The 9445-nt window shown below is 40.5% G+C and overlaps 1 pseudogene; it reads right to left on the minus strand.

Moving 5' to 3' along the window:
- Positions 1 to 2426: 2426 nt before the first annotated feature.
- LOC149249577 (3-ketoacyl-CoA synthase 13 pseudogene) lies at positions 2427 to 8719 on the minus strand (annotated as a pseudogene).
- Positions 8720 to 9445: the final 726 nt, after the last annotated feature.

Here is a 9445-nt window from a genome sequence, read left to right on the forward strand (position 1 = left end):
AACCAATTATTGTTTGTTTACATTGTTTCAATGCCTAGTTCAACCATGTTACACATGTTTCCGGTACGTTGTTGCACATGTTTCTAGTGGGTTTTTCCCGTCTATTCCGATTTAATTTCTCTAAAATCCAGCGGGAATTTATTGAAATCGCAAGCTTGATAAGTAACCCCTACACAATCCAAGTTCCTAGGGAGTTTTAACCCTTGCACAATCGAAGTGCCCAAGGAGTTTTTCAGGGTGCTGAATCCATATATACGGTCAAAAAACCAGTTTAAATAACATAAATCAAGATTTCACCTCAAAGACGTCAAATTCTGACACCAAAAATTCCAAAGAATCACACTAAAAACAACTCCCATATGGAAAAGTTTTCCATACAAAAAACCAATTTAAATAACACAAATCAAGATTTCACCTTAAAGGTGCCAGATTTTGACACTAGAAAGTCCAAAAAATTGCACTAAAAACAAGTCCCATATGGAAAAAATTTCCATACAAAAAATATATTGACCGTGATAAAAACCTTACCACATAAATAAATAAAATAATTTAATCATTTTACTTCAATAAAATTATATGCTATTTAAAAAAAAAAACAAACAAAACTTTGAAAGCATGTAAAATTGATTTTTCAACCTCTTTCATTGATAACGGAAACATAATATAATGTTATCAATTTATTAAAAAAAAAATTAATATAGTGTTATAAATATTATTATTATTATGAAATTTTTTAGATGGATTTTATGAAGTCTTTTGAGATGGATTTAATGGTTAAAATTATATTTTTTTTTCTCAAAAAAAAATTATAAATTCATATTAAAATAAAAAAATATATATACATTTTTTTCAAATATTTATTTTCATACCCTTAAACTTATATTATTATTATTATTTTTTTGTAAGCTGGGGTGGGACTCTCCGATTTACATGTCCATTATGTACCCCTCTACGGGGGAAGGGTAGCCCAAGATTTGAACCCAAGACTTCCGGTTCGGTGAGACTTCATTTCCACGGCCCTTGCCGCTTGAGCTACCCCATGTGGACTTATATTATTATTATTATTATTTTATAAATATTTTATTTATTTAAAGTTATTTTTTTTAAGGGTGGAATATATGTTTTTAAATATAGTTTTATAAATTTTATTATTATCATAAAGTTTAGTGAGTTTAATAGTTAAGAATATGTTTTCCTTTAAAAAAAATTGAAAGTTTAAATCTAGATAAATAAAATATGTACATTGTTTTAAACTTCAATAATCAAATCACTTCAGAAACCTTATTAGTATTATTAGTATTATTATTTTTATTATTATTATTATTTTATAAATATTTCTCTTATTGAAAGGTTCATTTTACAGTGTAGTGTAAAAGTGAGTCCATTTTTTTTTAAATAAAAGTAAAATATCAACTATAATTAAAAGTATATATATGTGCTATTGGTATTTAATTAGTTGTCCATATGACCTAATATAATTTCATGTAAAGTAATTAGGAATAAAATAAAAATAAAAAATTATATATGTGTGTGTGTGTGTGAGGGGGGGTTAACACGTGATGTCAACTTCAAATATATCTATATATACTAAAAGAATATTAAAATTATTATTATTATTATTAATATTAAAAAATTATTATTATTTTATAAATATTTTACTTATTGAGCTGAAAAGTTCATTTTACAGTGTAGTGTAGAAGTGATGTGTAAGTATGCAGTCTTTTTTAATATAAAAATGAAATATCAACTATAATTATATATATGCTATTGGTATTTAATTAGTTGTCCATAATATAATTTCAAGTAAAAAATATATATATATATATATATATATGTGTGTGTGTGTGCGTGTGTGTGTGTGTGTGTGAAAGATATTTAAACCTTATACTTTTTAGAAATATTTTAACACGTGATATCAATTTCATATATCTCTATATATAGGAAAAGAATGTTAAAAGAAAAAATATTTTAATGTTATATCTAGAAAAAAATATCAAATATGGGTTATGAATCAAATATCTTAATATGAATTGTAACATTCAAAAATACAATTTAAACAACAAAAAATTACACATTGATTTTTGCACTCTAAAATAAGTTTGCACTCAAAAAATTTAATCCCTCTAGGCCACAATTATACTCACTTAAAAAATGTCACAATTATACTCACTTAAAAATATCATACCACAGATCATTGAAATAATAATCATAACACATTAAAGTTAATTATCATGTTATCAATAAAGATTTGAATATAAAAAACAAAAAAAACAAAAAAAATCATTCCACTTAAAAATAACCCCAATTAACTATTTTCACAATTAATTATTTGTTGCGTTCCTTTCAATTTAATGTCTTGAGTCTCCTCGAAGATACGGTGTGGGAAGAGACGTAACCATGGGGAAGTTATTGAGAAGGAAAGCTGATCACGACCATCTGTCACAGTAATCATCGGGGTAATTATTACGAGTATCACAGGGATACCTGTGGATGCGCTCATCCCAAACAGTGCTCTCCCAAGAATGGGTTTCTCTCATCACTTCCCACACTGCGCTGTTACACTTGAATCTGGAACCCAGTCCTATCTGCCAAATTCGACCCCCCACCTTAAATCGTCGTTGGGCTTCCATGTAAGCCGCTTCATACCAGATCCCGCTCACAGAAGTGTTCCCAAAGCGATGCAGTGACATGCGAGATGGATCCAGTTCGCAGTCAGTTAGTTGCAGGCTCTTCCTGATAGCGTTGATCACACCTCGACCCCCGGTGTCACGCCCCTACACCTGCGGTGCTCTTCCAACCGCTTATAGCGAGGTGCGGCACCACCGAACGCTTTCTTTTCACCAATACTCACCTTTGTGGACTACACCTAATTCACTTGTCCTTAGTTTTTTTTTCGCAACCAAGTAAAATGCATTTATCCTTTATACTTAATGAAGCCCATACTCATTCATTATCCATATGCAATTAACCAAGAACATCAACAATTGTAAACAAGTATAAAGGGAGGGGCAACTCCCGAACAGTCTGCCCAACAATATATTATAATAGTTTCTTCAATAATACATCATCAAGTATACTTGGAAAAACTCCAAGTCTATACTTAGAATAATTTTACAATCAAGGCATATAACAACCTTTACAACACTTGTGCCAACTTCATACGGTAGGAGGGTGCTCACCTGAGACACCTAGAACTCCACCTTAAGCTCTGCACAAATCTGCAACTAAACCGCACCTTGAACACCCTTGTCCAACCTACGACTCACTTCCGGTAAACTGCACACTTCACAAGTGGAGCGCATGAGATATGCGCACTCCTTTACCCCTTGTCCAATGCGTAGGAGAAAGTGCGAGCTGAGTTCCTTGTTCCAAATGATCCTTGCGTCCTTCCATATATACACAAGGTAAGGTTATAACATGGGGTGTGTACAGCCTTAAGGCCGACCCCCAAAACATGTCAATACGCCCACACATCTCCATAACATATGTCGGCCTTGCCATCGTGCAAGGCTTCTCCAAGCCAAGGTATAAACCTTTGCCTCCACACATTTTCTCACTAAGTGTCGTGCGCCCTTATGTATTGTCGCACTTTATCGTCGCATATGTCCGGAGGATCGTCGCATAAGGAGCGCCCGCCCGTCGCATGTTAGCCCGCTCGTCGCACCAATGTGCGCCCACCGTGCCCGTGCGCCCGTCGCACCCGACGCTCGTCTGCCCGAGTTGCGAAGACCTTACATCCTCCTCCACCTAAAATCGTTGTCGTCCTCGACAACATACCATCTCGGTAGCTCTCCACCAAGATCATCATCAACCATGATGTCAACTCCTCCACATAAGGCAAACATCCCTGCAACATATGTAGAATCTCATCTCCATCATGCTCCACCTTAGTGACTAACTGTCACCAAGACAACCATACCAAGGTATATACCTCTACGGTATGTACTTCATCAGATATCATCTCGATGCATGATTATTGACCCCTTTGTCACAATCTCCACTGCAACAACTCGTGTCAACCACATCATGTGTCACCATGTGAACCTCTATCATGATACTCCAACAAAATGTCAACACATCTCTGTACACTTCGCGACCCCATGTCTGAACTAGTTGGGTAGCTAATCCAACCATCACGCTCAATCCATGAGAGTGAACATCCTCATGCCATCATCTGTTGTTCCTCAAACATCTGCCACATCCTTGACTCATCAAGAATCCATCTCCATAATCCATGCTCAGGTCCATGGAAACTCCATCCATCTGCAACATGCCATGATGCTTGATGCCAAGCCATCCCTGCACCATCAATCATACCTGCTCAACCATGTTTTAAGGACTCACTGCCATGAGCAGCTAACAATGAGCCCCATCTTCCTTTTTCATCTAAGAAGATGTAGAGGGAGTAGAGCCTGAAGGCTCTCCCTCACTAATCAACTCAATCCATCTATCAGGATCCTCAATCTCCATCCTTTGTAGATATGCCTCCCGGTCTTCCTTCTGGACATCCGGCCTTACATACACCTCCTCATCATCATCATCATCATCCTCCACCAACTCTAGCCTCCTTGTCAAATCCAAGATGCTATCTGAAAGTGATCTAATGACCAATGACTGCTCCACAAGCTTTGCCTCAATAGTGGACAACCGCTTGTTCACCTTCTCCTTATCCTCCATTTGCATCACTCCTAATTTACAATCACGCCTTGTCACACCAATGGGTACATCTTCCCTTCCATCATAAATGTAGAGCTTCCTCAAATGTGGTACAACCATAGCCTCAAATTGTTTCATGAATTCCATCCCTAATACAGCCTCATAGTCATCAATCCGCACTATACTGAAGTCCACCTTCCCGGTCCATTCACCAAGTGTTGTGTCCACCTTCTCAGCTATACCAAGAATCTCCATAGGAGGAGAATTCATTGTCTTCATTTGTGCCTTTGCTGGTACAAACTTCAGCCCAATTCTTCTCGCAGTATCTTCACCCATGAAGTTGTGAGAAGCCCCACTATCCACCATAGTGAGTACATCAGCACCTCCAACCTTCATCTGAACATACTCTAATCTGTTCCTTTCAGGATCTCTCCTAGAGACCACCTCCGTAGTAGCAGAAGCACCAAGTATCTGCATCATCCCCACAGAAGCACCTTCATTCTTTCCATCAGATTGTGCAATAGCAGCCACCTTTGGTTTAGAAGGACAATTCTTCACCGTATGTGGACCAGCACATATCCAACACTTCAAAGGTTTCTTCATCTTCGAACTATCATCCGATTTCGAAGCATCTTCCTTCTTCTTATCTTTCGGTTTCTCGGACTTCTTCTTCCTATCATCAGAAGTCTCATCATAATGTTCCACCAACCTGTCAACAGCAGCAAAAGCTTCTTCAAGTGTCCTAATCTTCTGCCTCTTCACTTCATTGCGTGCCCAAGGCTTCAACCCAATAATGAAGTTGAACACCTTGTCCCTCTCCGCCATGTCAGGAAGTTCCAGAGCTGCACTTGCAAACTCCCGCTGATATGCTTGTAGGCTTCCAGTTTGTTTTATGTACTTAATCTTCGTCCTTGCTTCCCATGTTTCATCTTGAGGACTGAAATGAGTCTGCAAAGCCTTCTTCATGTCATCCCACGAAGAAATGTCATCAGCACTACCATTGACAATCTGATCTAACCTCCTTCGCCACCACATCTTAGCATCCTTTGTTAAGAACTGAGCAGCTACCTTGACCTTTGTCTCATCATCAGATAGACCCAAACGTTCCAAGTATTGCTCCATGTCCCATAGAAAGTTGCCAAGAGTCTTTGCATTCCTTGTGCCATCATAAGATTCCGGTTCCTTGACCTTCATATGAGGTACTCCTCCACCTGAGTTGTGCCTCACTGCCTTCTTCAACACCGCTATCTCATCATTGGCTCCGTCAAGAGTTTTCCTCAAGTTCACGATCTCTGCAAGACCCTGATCCCTTGCTTCTTCAACCTCTTTGACCCTTACTTCAAGTTGTGTACACATAAGATCAGTGTACTCATACTGTGTTCGGAGTTCTTCGAGCTCTTCTTTTGTCTTCAAGTTGATCTCTTGCTCTTTAGCAAGCAAGTCCATCTTCTTATCCCAAGAAGTCTCCATAGCCTCCATCTTTTCCAACACCTTCTCAATGAACCCAATAGTAGTATCCTTCATTACATGACTAGACCCAGCCCGAGAATCAGTTGCCATCTCTAACAACTTCTTACTCTTTTGCAATCTAGTTTCGACCATTCAACAGCTTCACCAAGTCACCTGCAATTAGAACCAACCCTTGTTCCACTTCGTGTGAAACGGTTTCCTTCACCTGCAGTACCTGTCACGAGAAAACCTTACTCAAACCGAGTCTTGAAACTACCTTCAAATGCTTCAACACCTGAACCTGTTCAAGCCTCAATATCACCTGTCATCAACTTCAAACCTTCACGAGCAAACCTTGCTCTGATACCACTTGTCACGCCCCTACACCTGCGGTGCTCTTCCAACCGCTTATAGCGAGGTGCGGCACCACCGAACGCTTTCTTTTCACCAATACTCACCTTCGTGGACTACGCCTAATTCACTTGTCCTTACTTAGTTTGTTTTTCGCAACCAAGTAAAATGCATTTATCCTTTATACTTAATGAAGCCCATACTCATTCATTATCCATATGCAATTAACCAAGAACATCAACAATTGCAAACAAGTATAAAGGGAGGGGCAACTCCCGAACAGTCTGCCCAACAATATATTATAACAGTTTCTTCAATAATACATCATCAAGTATACTTGGCAAAACTCCAAGTCTATACTTAGAATAATTTTACAATCAAGGCATAGAACAACCTTTACAACACTTGTGCCAACTTCATACGGTAGGAGGGTGCTCACCCGAGACACCTAGAACTCCACCTTAAGCTCTGCACAAATCTGCAACTAAACCGCACCTTGAACACCCTTGTCCAACCTACGACTCACTTCCGGTAAACTGCACACTTCACAAGTGGAGCGCATGAGATATGCGCACTCCTCTTTTCTGCGCACTCCTTTACCCCTTGTCCAATGCGTAGGAGAAAGTGCGAGCTGAGTTCCTTGTTCCAAATGATCCTTGCGTCCTTCCATATATACACAAGGTAAGGTTATAACATGGGGTGTGTACAGCCTTAAGGCCGACCCCCAAAACATGTCAATACGCCCACACATCTCCATAACATATGTCGGCCTTGCCATCGTGCAAGGCTTCTCCAAGCCAAGGTATAAACCTTTGCCTCCACACATTTTCTTCTCCAAGCCAAGGTATAAACCTTTGCCTCCACACATTTTCTCACTAAGTGTCGCGCGCCCTTATGTATCGTCGCACTTTATCGTCGCATATGTCCGGAGGATCGTCGCACTTCGTCGCATAAGGAGCGCCCGCCCGTCGCATGTCCGCCCGCTCGTCGCACCGATGTGCGCCCGCTGTGCCCGTGCGCCCGTCGCACCTGACGCTCGTCTGCCCGAGTTGCGAAGACCTTACACCCGGGTTGAACGCAGAAATGCTGGAAGGCGAGCCCGAAATTAGGAATATAAGGCTTCAAATTGATCTTCAGGGCCTTGATACATATCATGTTGTAGGCGTAGTAGAGCTGCTCCGTTTTGGGGAGCACTTTGGGGCCCAACGTCGCCATGTTCTTCCTCACAGCGTCTCCCGCCACGTCCCTGAGTAACGGACCGAGGGAAACGCCAAAGAGCCCCTCGTCGTCTTCCTTTACCATCACGCAGTCGTAGGCCTCATCCACGGCGGCCACGTTCGTCCTGACCGCGTGAAGGAGCCTCATCTTTGCCCGGCCTGCGTCATTGCCTTAGTTCGACAGAAGCAACGCGTAGCCACCGACTCTGAAGAGACAGTTGGTGACCATCATGGACTTATGGTTGCCCCGATAGTGGGCGTTGGCCGTTATGTTCTCGCTGCCGATTACCAGAGCATAGGAGCCACGATAGACCTTGAAAAGGTCCTTGGCCATGTCCACCGCTTTAAGGCTGGCGCTGCAACCCATGCCGGAGAGATTGAAGGTCTTCACGTTCTCTTTCATCTTGTAGCGATTCACGATCCACGCTGTCGGCGACGGCACTGGACCGAAAGTGGAGACGTTGACGATGAGAATGTCAATCTCCCAAGGCTCTACGCACGTCTTCCTGAACAGCTCGTCCAGAACCGGTGAGATTAAGTCGATTAATATTCCGGGAATCTGCAATCGACGGATGACCCGTTCAGAACGGCCACGAAGCACTCCTCCATCTCCACCCGCGCTTCCTGCAACGTCGCCACCATTTTATCGTTGAAATAGGAGCGGGGAAGGCACGTTTCTTCCCCAGCCCGGATTGCCGATGTATTCTCCACTGAAATTTTCCTCTCTCACCACCGAAAAACTTATCATCATTCCTCGCCGAAAGATATACGCTCAGCTCTGTGTTAACCCTTCGCTCTTCCGGTGGCTTGTAACAGACGAAGTCCACGAGATAACACTGGTGGCAGGAATATCGTGGGGCAATGATATAAAACAGCAATACAACGACCACATAGCACAACAGAAGGATATCTATTGCGCTTATTTCTTTCAGATAACGAAATTCCAGCTCAAGCAATTCCGGCTCCGCCGCCGCAACATCATTCACGCACGCGAACCACAAGAATCCCACCACCAAATCAATTTCTATATACGCTAGTCCAGCCATGACAGATTTGAAGTGTTTAGTAGACTATCAGTCTCAACCTGCTTGTCGAGAGCTCAAGGTGGCACTGGCCGCAGAACCTTGGATAAAAAATTTATAACTCATGGTCAGATAATTTTCCAACACGATATACTCTTTTTTGTCTTTATAGAACTTCTCCTAAGGATACTCTTTTTTGTCTTCTGCAAATTTCTTCAACTAATCACATTCGTTCTCTTTTTCTTTTGCTTAACTGTTAATAAGTTTAATTTGAAGGTGTTGACCCCACTATGCTCAAACCTCGTTTTGTATGGTTATCTTTCCTGAATTAAGTTGAATTCACGTTATTATAAATGCTCTCTATATGCCCTCAGGGCTTGAGGCCCTTTAAGCTATATTCCTGATAGATGAAGGAACCTTTTAACCGGTGGAAAGGAATCAGTAGGGTCTTCCTTTGTCTGTCAGGAACCTTCCTGTAACTACTGGAAAGGTATCAGTAAAGTCTTTTTCCGTAGACTTTTTGTTTTTTTGGGGTTAGTTTTCCAATAAATTTTTAAAGTAGTTTAGAAATGTGTCTTAATAGTGAAATAGTATCTATAGAATTTGAATTTTATTATTAATAATTAATAAGTGGATGGTAACATCTATAAAATGTGTTTAATAGTAAGAGAGTATTCTATGTAAACTTTCATAGATTTTAGTACACAAATTAATAGATGGAGGGGTTCTCTTGTCCCACAAACAAGGGGA

This window comes from Pinus tabuliformis, chromosome 7 (genome assembly GCF_031772625.1).
Source record: "Pinus tabuliformis cultivar Carrire ecotype Pingquan chromosome 7, CPIR1, whole genome shotgun sequence".
Classification (NCBI taxonomy): Eukaryota; Viridiplantae; Streptophyta; class Pinopsida; order Pinales; family Pinaceae; genus Pinus; species Pinus tabuliformis.